Source organism: Gossypium hirsutum, chromosome A01 (assembly GCF_007990345.1).
Source record: "Gossypium hirsutum isolate 1008001.06 chromosome A01, Gossypium_hirsutum_v2.1, whole genome shotgun sequence".
NCBI lineage: Eukaryota > Viridiplantae > Streptophyta > Magnoliopsida > Malvales > Malvaceae > Gossypium > Gossypium hirsutum.
In genome coordinates, this window is record NC_053424.1 from 17,564,079 (window position 1) to 17,580,412 (window position 16,334).

Consider the following 16,334-nt stretch of genomic DNA (forward strand, 5'->3'; position numbering starts at 1 on the left):
CTCATTTGGCCAATTTCTTAGAATTTTGTGATACTTTCAAGATAAATGACATTTTTTGTGATGCCATTCACCTTCGGTTGTTTCCCTTTTCATTGAGGAATAAGGCTAACTAGTGGTTGAACTCTTTACCACGGGGTCCTATCACTACTTGGGACCAAATGACCGAAAAATTTTTGCTGAAATACTGTCCACTAGCTAAGACAGGCAAATTGAGGAATGATACCTCTTCCTTTGTGCAAATGAATTTAGAAACTTTATATGATGCATGGGAAAGGTATAAGGATTTATTGAAAAGGTGCCCTCACCATGGGTTACCCCTATGGCTATAGGTTTAGACTTTACACAATGGTTTGAACCCCTCAACTAGGCAAATGATCGACGCAGCTGCCGGTGGTACTATAAATAATAAAACACCTGAGGAGGCTTATGAGTTCATAGAAGAAATATCACTGAATAATTATCAGTGATAAGTGCAGCCAGTGTTTTTTAACGTGATGTGGTCACCATGTTGTCAAATCAAGTGAAACTTTTAAATAGAAAGATTGATGGTTTATGTGGTTCTATGCAGGTACATCTGGTGATGCAGTGTGACATGAGTGGAGCTGGAATGAGCAATTCAAAGCATTAACCCTACTGTCCTACAATGGAAAATGAGTAAATGAATTATATGGGTAATAATCCTAGACCTCAAAATAATCCTTACAGTAACACTTACAATGCAGGTTGGAGAAACCACCCAAATTTCTCATTGGGAGGTTAAGGAAATCAAAGACCACCACCCCCTCTGGGTTTTCAGTAATAGCCTTATCGGCAAGAAAAGAAATCGAACCTTGAAGAGATGTTGGAAAAATTTATTTTAGTGTCAGAGACTCGTTTCTAAAACATCGAAACAGCTTTGAAAAATTAGCAAGCATCAATTTAAGGGCTCGAAAATCAAATTGGGTAGCTTGCTAAATTAGTTTCGGAAAGACATCAAGGTAGTTTGCCTAGTAACACTGAACCCAATCCAAGAGAGCATGTGAAAACAGTTACATTAAGGAACAGGAAAGCGTTAACTGAACCTGAAAAGAAGTTGCCACAAGAATTTGATAAGGAAAAGGAAGAAGAGGTCAAACCCGAAGTGAGTGTAACATCGGTACTCAAAGAATATAAACCACCCATCCCATATCCAGCAAAGTTGAAGAAGACTGCATAGATGCATAATTTAGTAAATTTCTTGAACTTTTTAAACAGTTGCATATTAACTTACCTTTTGTTGAAGCTATTTCGCAGATGCCTATATATGCAAAATTTTTGAATGAGCTTTTAACAAATAAAAGGAAGTTTGAAGAGCTGTCTACAGTGGAACTTAACGAGGAATGTTCAGCTATCCTTCAAAATAAACTGCCAACCAAACTGAAAGATCTAGGAAGTTTTACTATTCCCTCTTTAATTGGTAATATTGAAAAGGCATTAGCTGATTTAGGTGCTAGCATTAATTTGATGCCTTATAAAATGTTCAAGCAACTTGGTCTTAGGAAACCAAAACCCACTAGGATGAGTATTCAATTAGCCGATAGATCTGTTAAATATCCTAGGGGTATTATTGAAGATGTGCTAGTTAAAGTAGATAAATTCATATTCCCTGTTGCTTTTGTTATGCTTGACATGGATGAGGATGTTGAAGTACCTTTAATTTTAGGTCACCCATTTTTAGCCACTACTAGAGCTGTTGTTGATGTGGGTGACGATAAACTTATGCTTAGGGTATGTGATGAAGAAATTATTTTTAAAATCTATGATGCCATAAGACTCTCTATAGAACAAGATGATTTTTGTTATTTTATTGATTCGATCGACCATGTTATTCAAGATTCTTTACAGGAAATTGTTCATAAGGGTACGTTGAAACTGTGTCTCGTTCAAGAAGATGAGGTAGATGATGATAATACCGTGATAAGTAAGAAGAAAGTAGAGTTAAATTCTAATGAATCTTCACTGAGACAGAAGAATTATGAGGGCATTGAGGTAAATGATAAATTAAAATTAAAAACCTCTATTGAAGAACCTCCTAAATTAGAACTGAAATAATTACCTAATCATTTAGAGTATGCATTTCATGGAAATAATTCTACATTGCTAATGATTATTATGTTAGATTTACATCCAAACGAGAAATATGAGTTACCTCAAGTATTGAAGGAGCCAAAAAGAGCCATAGCTTGGAAGATTTCTAACATCAAATGGATCAGTCTTTTTTTGTACCCATAAAATTTTAATAAAGGGTGAATCCAAACCATGTGTGCAAGCCCAAAGACGACTGAATCCTAACATGAAAGAAGTCATTAAGGCTGAGGTAATTAAACTTCTAGATGCTGGAGTTATTTATCCTATTTCTGATAGTTATTGAGTGAGTCCTGTGCAGGTCATTCCTAAAAAGGGAGGCATGACTGTTGTAGCAAACGAGAAGAATGAGTTGATCCCAACAAGAACAGTCACGGGACGAAAAGTCTGCATTGACTATAGAAAGTTGAACAATGCCACAAGAAAAGATTACTTTTCTTTACCATTCATTGATCAAATGTTAGAAATATTATCTAGGCATATTTATTATTGCTTCCTAGATGTACTCTCTGGCAGCATTCAAATCCCAATAGCTCCCGAGGATCAAGAAAAAACGACATTTACATGTTCATACGGTACGTTTTCTTATCAAAGAATACCTTTTGGATTATGTAATGCTCCTGCTACTTTTCAGCGATGCATGTTGGTTATTTTTGATGAACTCGTAGAGGATATTATGAAGGTATTTATGGACGACTTCTTGGTATTCGGTAATTCTTTCCATCTTTGTTTTAAAATTTTAAAACGATTTCTAATGAGATGTGAGGAAACAAATCTTGTACTTAATTGGGAAAAATATCACTTCATGGTTCGAGAAGGGATTGTGATAGGCCATAAAATTTCTAGTAAAGGGATTGAGGTTGATAAAACAAAAATTGAAACAATTGAAAAACTGCCTCCCCCTAGTTCAGTTAAGGCTATTCAAAGCTTTTTAGGACATGCTGGATTTTATAGAATATTTATTAAAGATTTCTCTAAAATAGCTAAGCCTTTAACGAATTTGCTAGAAAAAGATGTGCCTTTCAATTTCAATTAAGAATGTTCAGAAGCATTTAATACCCTGAAAGATAAACTAATTAATGCTCCGATTGAAGTTGCACCTGATTGGAGTTTACCCTTTGAACTAATGTGTGATACGAGTGATTTTGCAGTAGGTGCAGTTCTTGGACAGCCAAGAGACAAGCATTTTCAACCGATATATTATGCTAGCAAGAAATTGACAGCCGCACACGAAAACTAAACAACTACTGAAAAAGAATTGCTAGCTGTGGTTTTTGCATTCGATAAATTTACACCATATCTAATATTATCTAAAGTTGTCATTTACACAGACCATTCGGCTCTATGTTATCTCCTCACTAAATCAGATGCAAAACCCCGACTGATAAGATGGATTTTATTATTGCAGGAATTCGACTTAGAAATCCAAGATAAGAAGGGAGATAAAAATCTTGTAGTAGATCACCTCTCCAAGTTAGAGAATTCATATCTCAACAAGCTTGATGAGAATGAGATAAATGACTGGTTTCCTGAGGAAAAAATTTTGGTTATAACTGATTCTGAAGTTCCTTGGTTTGCAGATATTGTGAATTATTTAGCTGCTAACATCTTACCAAAGGGATTGACACATCATCAGAAGAAGCGATTATTTGCCAATGTGAAAATTTATTTTCGGGAAGATCCCTTTCTTTTTCATTTATGTGCAGATCAAATAATTCGGAGATGTGTTATGAAATCAGAAGCGAGTAAAATCTTGGAAAACTGTCAATTAGCACCAGCAGGAGGACACTATAGTTGGACTAGAACAACACATAAAGCACTTGAGTCAGGTTTTTATTGGCCTACACTGTTTAGAGATGCTAATAGGTATGTTACTTCTTGTGATAGATGCTAGAGAACAGATAACATTTCTAAACGTGATGAAATGCCTCAAACTTATATGCTTTCAGGTGAAATATTTGATGTATGGGTTATTGATTTTATGGGTCCATTTTTGAGTTTTTATGGTAATAAATATATCCTAATAGCGGTCGATTACATGTCAAAATGGGTGGAGGCTCAAGCTTTACCTACAAATGATGCTAGAGTGGTAGTTAGGTTTCTCAAGAAGCTCCTTTCTCGATTCGAAACACCCATAAGACAGCTCAATTTGGTAAAGTACTTAAGAAATATGGAGTGCATCATAGGGTAGCTACCCCTTATCATCCTTAAACTAGTGGACAAGTCGAGGTCGCAAATCGAGAGTTTAAAAGCCTCCTAGAGAAAATCGTAGAATCAAACAGGAAGGATTGGGCGATAAAAATAGATAACGCGTTATGGGCATATAGAACTGCTTTCAAAACACCCATAAGAACATCTCCTTACAAACTTGTTTATGGGAAAAGTTGTCATTTACCATTTGAGTTAGAGTACAAAGCATTTTAGGCTATAAAATTTCTAAATTATGATCTGTAACTTGCAGATGAGAAGAGATTGATGCAGCTGAACGAGTTAGATGAATGGTGAGCGAACGCTTATGAGAACTCATAGTTATACAAAGAAGCGACAAAGCAACACCACAACACTCGTTTAAAGCATCCTAAACAATTTGAAGTTAGAGATCTTGTCCTCTTATATAATTCAAGGCTCAAGTTGTTTTTTAGAAAGTTAAAATCGAGATGGTCAGACCCATTTGTAGTACAAATCGTTTTCCCTTACGGTACAATAGAGGTAAATCACCTAAAATATGGCACATTCAAGGTAAACGGCCATCAACTTAAACTCTATAACGGCAAGGATTTTAGGAATGATAGAGAGGAGCTTCAGCTCTACAAACCTTCGTAATCATGCGCGTGAGGTAAGTCGAGCTTAGACTTTAAATAAGCGCTTTTCGGGAGGCAACCCGAGTACTAACACTACTAATTTCTTTATTTTCATTTCATATTATTTCTTTAAAATTAAATGGCCATGTGACCCACACGGCCTGGACACACGATTGTGTCCTTGCCTGTGTGAATCTTGGGACTTAGTTTTTAATTTTAAAGGAAATTGACAGAGAGTTACACGGCCAAGCGACATGACCATGTGACCCATAAGGCCAGGACATACGGACGTGTCCTTGGTTGTGTGAGCCCTGAAGCTTAATTCCCTACAAATCGACAGAGACACAGGCTAAAAAGAGGCCACACAGGCGTGCGACTCAGCCGTGTGGACCACATAGGCGTGTCCTAGGCCGTGTGAAAGTAGGAGCTTAATTTTTCAAATTTGAAACAAGTCAGAGAGTTACACAGGCAAGGCACACAGCCGTGTGTTCGGTCACACACGCGTGTGGTAAGCCACACGGGCGTGGGAGAAGCGAAGGTGATTGTACACAGCTGTATGAACCACACGGCCTGAACACACGGGCGTTTCTTAGGTCATGTGAAGACTGGGCTAAAATTTAAATCACACATAGGCTATACAGAGGCTACACGGCCACCACACGGTTATGTGACACGGCCGTGTAGCCCAACATGGGCCTCACACGACTGTGTCTATTTTAAACCCCCAAACCCTAATTCTTTTTTTCTCTTATTTTGTCTTTTTCTTCTTATCTTCACCTTAGCTGCTGCGACCTTCCTTTTCCCCTACTCCAGCCACCTTTCCCACCACCGACCGCACCAACACGCCTTCCTTTACCTTACTCTCCCCTCTCTTCTCCCTCACATGGCCAAGCCAATCACATTGGCTTGGCCTTGTGGATCCTTAAGACAACCCGTTTTGTCCGGTTTTCCACTATTTTTGCTCCCTTATGCTCACCTAAGTATATAAACATGAAATTAAAGGATTAGGAGTATCAAATTCACTAATTTATGTAATATATCATCCAAAAACATGCCAAGCATGGGATTAAAACATGTTATATTTATGGTTTATCAGAGATAGTGCAACGAGTCGCTACGACTTATCACTCTCAATCAAACGGTAAAGTCAAAGTGTCAAATCGAGAAATTAGGTTAATTTTGGAGAAGACCGTTAAGCCATATAGGAAAGATTGGAGTTCGCGACTAAATGATGCACTGTGAGCATACCGTACAGCTTATAAAAGACCCATAGGTATGTCTCCTTATCAACTAATTTTTGGTAAACCGTGTCATCTTCCTATTGAGCTAGAACATAAAGCATTTTGGGCAGTCAAGCAATGCAATATGGAGTTGGAAGCTGTAGGTAAGCATCGTAAGTTACATATTTAGGAACTTGAGGAAATTCGATGAGAAGCGTATGAAAGTGCCCAAATTTATAATGATAAGGTCAAAGCACACAATGACCAAAAGATAACCCGTAAACAATTTATGGTAGGGCAAAAAGTTTTACTTTATGACCCTACATTAAGAATTTTGGCAGGTAAGCTTCGGACTAAGTGGTTAGGGCCTTTTGTTATTACTCACGTGTTTCTACATGGTGCAGTCGAGGTTAAAAGCAAAGAATCTGGAAAAATTTTCAAGATCAACTGACAACTATTAAAGCCTTTCTATGAAAATTTTCAAGTCCACATGGTTAGGAGTTAGTCCCTGAAGAGCCGACTAAATAAATTTTCAAGTCGTCGAGCTAACGACCTTAAACAAAAGCGTTTTTTGGGAGGCAATCCAAATTGATTTTCATTTATTTAATTTTGAGTTTTAGTAAGATTTAGGTTGTAAATAAATAAATTTATATTTAATCCAGTAATTTTATGTTTTCAGGAACGTAATGGAGGTTATGAATTTTTCTAAAAGTCAGATAATGATGGTGACGTGGGCACGACATGCTAAATGGAGACAATTATTTACCTACAAATAAAAAAATCAATACCCCTAACCTTCATAAAACCTCAAATCCAATACCCACCCACTAACCTTTTTAACATACCTACCCCATGCCTAAATACCAACCCAAATGAAGAAAAGAAAAACCACACAAAATAAGCCCAACACCCAAACAAGCCCAAGAAGAAAAAAAAGAAAAAAAATGAAAACTGAAATTGGGCGGAACGGCCTACTAGCCTAAAGAAGGGAAAAAAAGAAGAAGAAATGGACAAGAAGGCCTAACCGGCCACAAGGAAAAAGGAAAGAAAAAAAAACAAACACCCAAATCCCTAAACTTTCCGAACCTTTTTCTTCTTCATCTTCTCCAAAGAGAAAAGGACACAAACCCCTAACCCCACACCAAACCTACATTGTCATCACTGCCCTCATCACCGACTCATCACCGCCACGTTGTTGCGCCATCACTGCCCCTACCAATCACTGTCACCACTTTTTTCGGCACCGTCGACGAGTCAAAAGCATCAAACACACTCCTTTTTTTTTCCTTTCCTTTTTTTTTATTTCTTTCCCCCTTAACAAAATCACAATTTGTCGACCTTTTTTACCACCTGAACGCCATGCCACTTGCTGATCGAAACCCTCATCCGCACGTCGTCGCTCCACTCTTCCCCAAACACCATCTCCTCTATTTCTTTTTTTCTCCATCACCAAATACCCAAACCACCCTTCCCAAAACCTTGATCTGTGACAGTCTAAATTAGACCCTAGTTGGAATGTAGTTTTGGGGCCATAAGACCGAGTCCCAAGAGTTTATTTAAAATTTAGTTGCATGTCCTCTATGTGTATTAGTGCATGTGTGAAAATTTGATGATTTAATTTAGACTTATGAATGTGAATTTCGTGTGATTGACTTAGTTGAGAACTTAAGAAAATATGATAGGGGAATGTGTAAGGACCAAATAATAACAAAGTGAGGGATCTTGGGTTTGCATGTCAAATTGCCAAAAAAACCCAAGTAGTGGCCGGCCATGCCATGATGCCCATCCCTTAGGTTGAATTTCAATGCAATTATTTATTAGTTAACAATTAAAATAAATAAAAGAAAGGAATTAAAAAGGAAAAGATGAACAAAATGAGGATGGAAGAAGGAGTGTTCATGTTTTCTTTCTTTTGCAATTGCCGTAACTAGAGGAAGAGGAAGAAGGAAGATTCGGCCAAGGTGGTCCTCTAGATTAAGCTCAAGGAGTTAAAGGAGGGGAATCAAGCAAAGGCAAAGAAAAGATCATCGAGTAGCCGAGTTGGAACCGTCTTACCCAGCACAAGGTAAGTCATTAAGCATATATTTGGTATTGATTTAAATAGTCATAATGTCTATGTAATTATGTCGAATGAAATGATAAATATATATATACACGTATGCATGGGGTGATGAAAGTATTGAATGAAAAAGAAAAGAGGTGAGGTGTATTGAAATGTAGATTTCGGCACTAAGTGTGCGGGTATAAACAATTATGATCATGAGATTGGCACTAAGTGTGCGGGTTTAAATTGCATAGCACTAAGTGTGCAAGTTTGATTATATAGCACTAAGTGTGCGAGTTTGATTATGTAAGCACTAAGTGTGCGAGTTTGATTATGTAAGCACTAAGTGTGCGAGTTTGATTATATAACACTAAGTGTGCGGACTTACTATATGTTTTTGAAGCACTATTGACACTAAGTGTGCGACCTTATTGAGTTGGTCACGGACAGCGGACGAGTAAGTGTCTTGAGTTCGTGGCTAATAGACGTTATGTTTATATTTGGAATTCTTGCTTGATAAGTTTTGAACCTATGTGATAATTATACTTGAAGTGACGTACATGAGATTCATCGTGGAATAGAGGGAATGTTATTTAGTTGCATGAATGTAACGAGAATGAAAGCATCCATGGAGAATGCCTCAAATACCATGTTGAGTAGCATATGAAAAATTGATGTAGTACTTTGTATGATATTGAGCCGAAAGGTCTAAGGAACCATGGCATAGTTGGTATGGGTGGAGAGAATTAACCCCTTTTTACTTGTTTTCTCATGTGATAATTTATTAATGGATGATTATGTAATGCTTATGACTTACTGAGTTATATACTCACTCGGTGTTTGCTTGTCGCCTACTTTAGGTTTCTTGGACTCGTCTTTTTGCGTGCTTGGGACCGTCATCGAAGTCATCACACCGGCTAGCAACTTTTGGTATCTTCTTTTTAGTCGGTCTAGGAGAATATTTCGGCATGTATAGGCTAATATGTTTTGTTGAAATTTGGTATGTAAACTTTTAGCCATGCGAAAATGGCATAAATGTTCGGTTGGATTTGGTTCTATAATGTTAGGTCGTAAGTCTTGGTAATTCGATTTTTATGCCATATGTCATGGTTGATTATTTTTGGTGTTAAAATTCATGATATGGCAATAGTGTAGTAGGGAGATGTTTGACAATGATTAGCCTTTGGCATGGCTAGTCATGATCATAATTTGTGATATGTATGATGAATTACTAGTTAGATCAAGGAGAAATCACGAAATAGGCATAGTTGCTTTAGTAACAGATGCTGGCAGCAGCAGTGACGTGAGATTGAAAAATCACTAAAAATAGTAGAAGTGGAATTAATTAATGAATAAATTATGTAATCGAAGCTCGATGAGTCTATTTTCATATAGAAGAAACGAAATCGCCATATGAGCTGTATGTTAGGAGATAATTAAACTCTTGTGAAACAGGGCCAGAGCAATTTCTGGATTCCCTGTTCCGACTTTGGAAATTCATTATAAATTAACCAGAGATAATTAGAAGTCATGCCATATGTTCATAGATTCCCCTTTGAGTCTAGTTTCTATAGAAACAAACGAAATCAGTATTTAAGCCCTGTACAGGGAGATATCCAGGTCGTAATGCGCAAAGGTCAGTGTAGTCGATCCCTGTAACATGGGAGACTTTGACTAATAAACTGTACTAATTGGCCAGACCAAAAATTCTAGAAAAAAATATGTAGATGGGTATATGAGTCTAGCTCCAGGGAAAATTTACGGAACTGGATTTCAAGTTTCAGAACTCAAGATATGATTTTTAAAGCGACTAGTACGCAGATTGGTAGCTTGTCTGGGAAATTTTTTTTTATAAGTGGTTTGAAGTCTGTTAACACCTCGTGTTCGACTCCGGCGACGGTCTCGGGTTCGGGGTGTTACATGATCGACATCATCCCTCAAATTCCACCATCACCCTTCAAAAAAATTGACTCCAAACCATAACATCCTCTGTCTGCCGCCGTTGCTGTCTTTGTCACCGTCGCCTCCTTCGTCTACCGCCGTTGTAGCAAGCAGAACCATTTATTCATGACGCTTCTATGGAAACCATGGTTTGAAGTCAAAACCAAATGGCTGAAAATATTCTGGCTTCACTCAATCGAAGTTGACATTAATTTTTATCTCTTCTAGTAGTCAATATAATTGACGACAACTTAAAAATTTCTTCACCTCCTCCAAGACAAACAACCGCACTAATGAGAACTTGTTGCTGAAGAAGTCCAACTCCGATTAGAACAGAACATTTGAACAATAGCCCCACTACTCTCGAAAGTTCTATTCCTAATCCTCAACCTGTTTTACATTTACTAGCGTATTATGTAGCTTACTCGAAGGAGGTCAGAACTTCTAATGAAAATGTCGAAGGTCCTTTAACAACAAACGAGCATGTCTCTCAATGCTGAATATGATCGTCCGCTACTCGAGCTCGTCGACGATCAACGAAGGTCCTGTTGGCAATTCAAGTTCACCACCGACTCGCTTAACGAATATGTTCAACCATCAAAAGACAATCAACATAATAGATGAGGTCGTGCAAACACTATTCCTACCGAAGGATGATTATGAGGTTTTCTAAAAATTTTGACCTCGGAGCATCGCGCAAAGTACGACAACATCCGACAACATCTACTCCCAGTCTGTAAGCAAATCAATCTTTCCACTCTTAATATGTTAAAAATTTGTGATGCTGTGATTGGCTATTTTGATGCTATTGGTTGGACTTCATTTGCAAATATTTCCTGTAATGCATATTATGAGTTGATTTATGAATTCTACACCAAATTTAGCTTCAATATTAATGCATTACAAACTGTTGAAACACAAAGCATTATCTATTTTCGTTTACTTGGTAAGAACTTTCGAATGCCGATTTCTGAATTTAACATTGCCATGGGTTTCGTCGACCCTGACAATATTCAATTTGATTCCTATCATACTGCTCTATTAGATATTCCAAGTAACTTTGATGCTCAAGATGTTTATTGTGCGTTAACTCATTCTAATCAAATTTATAATCCAAAGACCATAAAAGACTTATTGGTGCATGAACCTGCTTTAAGATATATTCACTGATCTTTAACCTTTAGTTTTTCAGGTTGAAATGATTCATCATCTGTTCTAACTATAACTGAACTCTTTTTTTTGTGGTGTATGCATTCTTGGGTCATATATTTTCATGTCATTTTGCGATGTAATCATCCACTAATACTTGGGTCATATATTTTGAATTTAACCTCTAGACTTTTTCCCTTTCAAATCAATTTCTCGTCCTTAACGTGTGCATATAGTATGGACAGCCTAGATAAATATTATTTGGATTTTATGGGTTTGCTTGCCGGCACCGCTACTGTGTTTTATTTTGTTGCTCCAGGTACACAGACTGCTCACGAAAATATGGTTTTTCTCCAAAATCCGCACTTCAATACTAAGGAGCAAGAGGAGCAACTTCTATCTATGGAGGCACGTTTAAGCCGAATTAAAGCTCGACTTGGAATAATGGAAACCCAAGTCTCCACAATCCTTGGCGTCCTGCAAAGTCGTTACCCCTAACATCGAAAACATTGTTAAAAGACACATAGAGAGTATTATTAACTTTTCTTTTTTACTTGTTATTTGGGCTACTATCTTTTATTTTATATGAAACATGCTTGAGGACAAGCATAGTTTAAGTGGGGGGTTGAAATGGTAAGTAAATGGTAAAAATGCATGATTTTTGCTGCATGTCTCTCTTTTTCATATGTTCAATCTTATGCTAGAATTATTTGATAGTTTATTCCGACATTGAGTCTCTAATCTCATTACTTAGTTAATTTTGAAAATTGGGCAAATTTTAAATTAAAGTGTTGAAGTATCTAGATTGTTTGGAAAAAAAATTATTTTCTTGTACATAAATAAATAAATAAATAAAATTAAAAAAATAAATAAATAAATAAAGGATCAAGTTATGGGTGAAAGTTTTGAAAACGTGACCAGATTTAGTAAGCCGGGTAAGGTGCTTGGATTATCATTTTATCTCGCGTAAAAAGGTTCTAGTGACAAATCGATAAGTTACAAACATTCCACTAATCGAGCCTTCAAAAAAAACTGTTTAAATTGAGTAACCAAGATAGGGTGCTTGGATTGTCATCCTAGTTTGCGTAAAAAGGTTTGACCGTGTCTAAAAATTTTTATTAATGCGTGATTAATTAATAATACTGCAACGCCCCGAATTTTGGGCCTAGAAGTTTTGAGATTTAAGCGTAAGGATAGTAAGGAGTCTGCACATATGTGTTTAGTCATGCAATTTAGTGACAGAACATGCCTGTTGTTCTAGTGGTTGGATGAGTGTCGGTGTACCTTGAGGTTCAAGGTTCGAGTCTTGGGGTGTGTGTTTTTGGAGAGCCTTTTATTTTTATTTTGTTTTGTTTTTTTATTATTTAGTTAATAATTCTAATCTTTTAAAATTATTAAATTATGTGTTTAGGTTATAAGTTTATTTTTATTTTTATTTTTATTTTTTGTTTTTCCCGTTTTCACGTTCTTCTACTTCTCTACTCTTTTTTCTTTTCTTTTTGCTTTTGATAAAATTACTCAAAGATCAATTTTGGTTTTTGGCATCGGGGATTTCTACTCATCTGTTGTTTCCTTCGTCGTCGAAACAGGTGTGGGATTCGAACCTTCTCTACACTATTTTAGTTTTCCTAAATACGCGATTTGACCTATTCTGAGTGTGTTCTAATTTTTTTGTTTTGGATTTTCTGAATGCTGAAAGTAAGTGAAATACTCCAATGTCTGATGTGTCTTCGATATTACTAAAGTTGGGGACGAATCTGGTGGCTAAAATAGTGTTTTCGGGGCTGTTTTAGAATGGTTTTATGACCTCCTCGGCAACCATACGGCGTGTGCCAGGGCACACGGCTATGTGGATTTGGAAATTAGGGTTCCCAGGCCAATTTTGGTGTCATACGGCATGGCCGCACCACTGTGTGGCCGATTTGGAGATTTTGTCATTTTTCACACGGCCTTGTCCCTTAGGCATACAGACGTGTGGGTTTGGGAATTAAGGATTCTGAGCTTTGGTGCCACACAGCTGTGTGACTGATTAAGGGATTTAAGGATCCCACAGAGGCGAGTTTTTCAGAACACACGGCCGTGTTTGGTGGGCACACAGGCGTGTGAGCCCCTCACACAGCTGTGTCTACCCTGCACCCATTTTAGTGAAATTAGGCAGTGAGTTGCACGACTTTGTGCCACCCTTCACACTGGTGTTTGGACCCCCACACGACCTGGATTACTCCACACGGCCGGAGCATATAGGTGTGTGACCCTATCTCACCAATTAATGATATTAGGTCAAACTTGAGTGTAATTGCAACTCCATGTGTTCCAACCCTCGACTGAGCTTTACTTAGGGTAATTATGATTCAAATCTGAGCTTGATATGTGTGTATTTGTAGTTGGTTGTGTGATAAGCTTGATACTGAATTCGAGTTATAAGTGTGCAGATGTTTGATTCTATAACTGACTGACTGGATGTGAGTGACTGCTTTTGAATGATTGTTTGAAATTGTTGTTCCGTTCTGTACGTTTGACTGGATACACACATTCATGTGCATAAAGTGTTTTGGGTGGGATTTTGAAGAGAATAAAGATTGACTGAACTGAACTGGCAGCTGATCTGCTGGTTGCTAGCCCTAATACCCAGAAAGTCTTGGGCAGTCCCAATACCCTGAGGGTTGTGAACTTTACTGATAACGGTATAATAGATTACCGCATCGTACTATACCGTATGTACGTTAGCTGCACTACGTACCATCAATGGAACTGGAAAACTTACTGCGATCTATCAGTATAGCAAATTACAGCATTGCACTTTACCGCATGTACGTTAGCTACGCTACGTACCACTATCTGATTTGGCAGTTCATACTACATGTCTATACCGCGGATTTTCACATTGCACAGAACAGCTTATACGCTAGCTTTGCTGGTAACATATGTGACTGGCAGTTTATCTGCATACTGTTAGACCCAATACCTAGAGGATCATAGGCAGTCCCAATACCCTGAGGGTTGTGGACAATGCTGATGGCCATTGTACCGGGCAACCCGGGATGACATCATATGGAGTGTAAGGTTGGATGGGCTTTTTGAGGTCCTATATGGAATTATTGGTTTGATGAGCTTAATAGCTCTATTGAGGAGTGATAGGGGACGGAGAGGTGTGTTGGCTAGATAGGTAGGTTTTCTTTAACTCAACTGCACTCATATGCATCTTATTGACTGTTTTGTAAGTGCGTCTGTTTGTTGTACAATTCGACTGAAAAGCATTTATGACACTGTGAAATTGTTTAACCCTGATTGTATCTTACTAATTGAACCGGAACTAGTGACTATTGAGGGTTTTGTTACTAGATTGAAGAGTATTTGCAATTGTGTAACTGAGCGTGGTTTCTAGTATACTTTAAACACTGCTGTCTGTCGGTATGTCCATTTCAAATGTACCAACTATTTTTGTATAGCTCTGTAAGTATGTTCTGTTTCTAAATTACTTTTTGTTTCCGATCCTGTAATACCCCTACCCGTACTCATTGCCGGAGTAGGGTACGAGGCATTACCAGAGTTTACGAATTAACTTTTTTTACTCAATATAACCCCTTTATAGATATCTAACCTTCCCTGCAATATTAAACCGAGACCAATCCACATCAACCAATCTAATTCAACATATTTTCAAGATAGATTCATGCATTTTTATAAGATAGCCTCATCACATACCAAAACCAAGATTTGTTAGCCATACCAATGGCTGACCTTACATTCATATCACATTAACATTTACTTTATTAGCTTATACATGCCATTGATTTCCAAAATAAAGTTTCTTGATATACCAAAATCTTGAAGTTGATAGTGTGACGTGTCTCCGACCAAATCTGACCTCCGAGCTCTTAACACTACAAAACAGGGAAAAAGGAAATAGGGTAAGCACTTTGTGCTTAGTAAGCTCATGTAACAAGAATTATACTTACCTAATATTTTTAATACAGTGCAATAAACATTCATATATCCATTCAATGTATTATTACCCTAACATGCATAAACTCAACATTCAAATTAGTACAACTGTAACACCTTTTACCCGTATCCAACGTCGGAACAGGGTTCGAGGCATTATCGGACTTACATCAAAACATTCATACAAAACCAGGCCATAAAATTTCATCCAAATTAAAACTTTTCATACACATGAATAACATCCCTTATACGGGCCTACGAGGCCCAAAATATATTTTGGGGGTGGTTTGGGACTAAACCGAGAACTTTGAAAACTTTTGGAAAACTTAGAAAATTTTATCGTGAAATAGGGTCACACGCCCGTGTGGCTCGGGACACGCCCATGTCCTCAACCCATGAAACTCTCTGTTTATGACGTCATTACAAAAATAAGGGCACATGGCCAAGGCACACGCCCGTGCCTCTAGGTCGTGTCCCTCACACAGCTGAGACACATGGCTGTGTCACAGCCCGTGTAGCCATTTCAAAACTAAATTACATGATGCAGGGGACACACAGCCCGTGTGGACAATTTTTAGGCTATTTTCCAAGCCAATTGTCACCCTCAATAACATACTCACATGCTTACTTTTATTGACCATTAACATGGCACATTTGAACATTCAATCATCCACAAACAATACAAGATCATGGTAACCTCATATCATATTTTACATACTTAAAACATCATGCTTAGTCAAGCTCAAATTTACTAATTCTCATGCATCAAAGTTCATAAGATTACTCCTATATCACACATTTAAGCCTTAGTTATCAACACATCATCCATCTCAATTAAACCATCAAGCATTCACCACCAACAATAGAACCCATTACATACACACAATCACAAGCCTCATCTCCATGACATAGGCACATGCATAATCATATAATCAACATAAGCCACCATCCATGACTATACACAAATTGAACTATAACCATTATAGGCCAACACATTTGACCACATTAGTACTGACATAATTACAAAAGATAAAGCCCTTATACATTCCATAGACTTAAGTATTTGAATACTTATACCCAAATGGTAGCTTGATAGTATGATTGAATCTCCGGCGATCTCCAATCCAAGCT

The 16,334-nt window shown here is 37.5% G+C and overlaps 1 non-coding gene across 1 annotated transcript; it reads right to left on the bottom strand.

Annotated features, from left to right (window-relative positions):
* Positions 1-206: 206 nt before the first annotated feature.
* LOC121207352 (small nucleolar RNA R71) lies at positions 207-313 on the bottom strand. Its single transcript, XR_005902448.1, has one exon. It is a non-coding gene; the product is annotated as a small nucleolar RNA R71 (small nucleolar RNA).
* Positions 314-16,334: the final 16,021 nt, after the last annotated feature.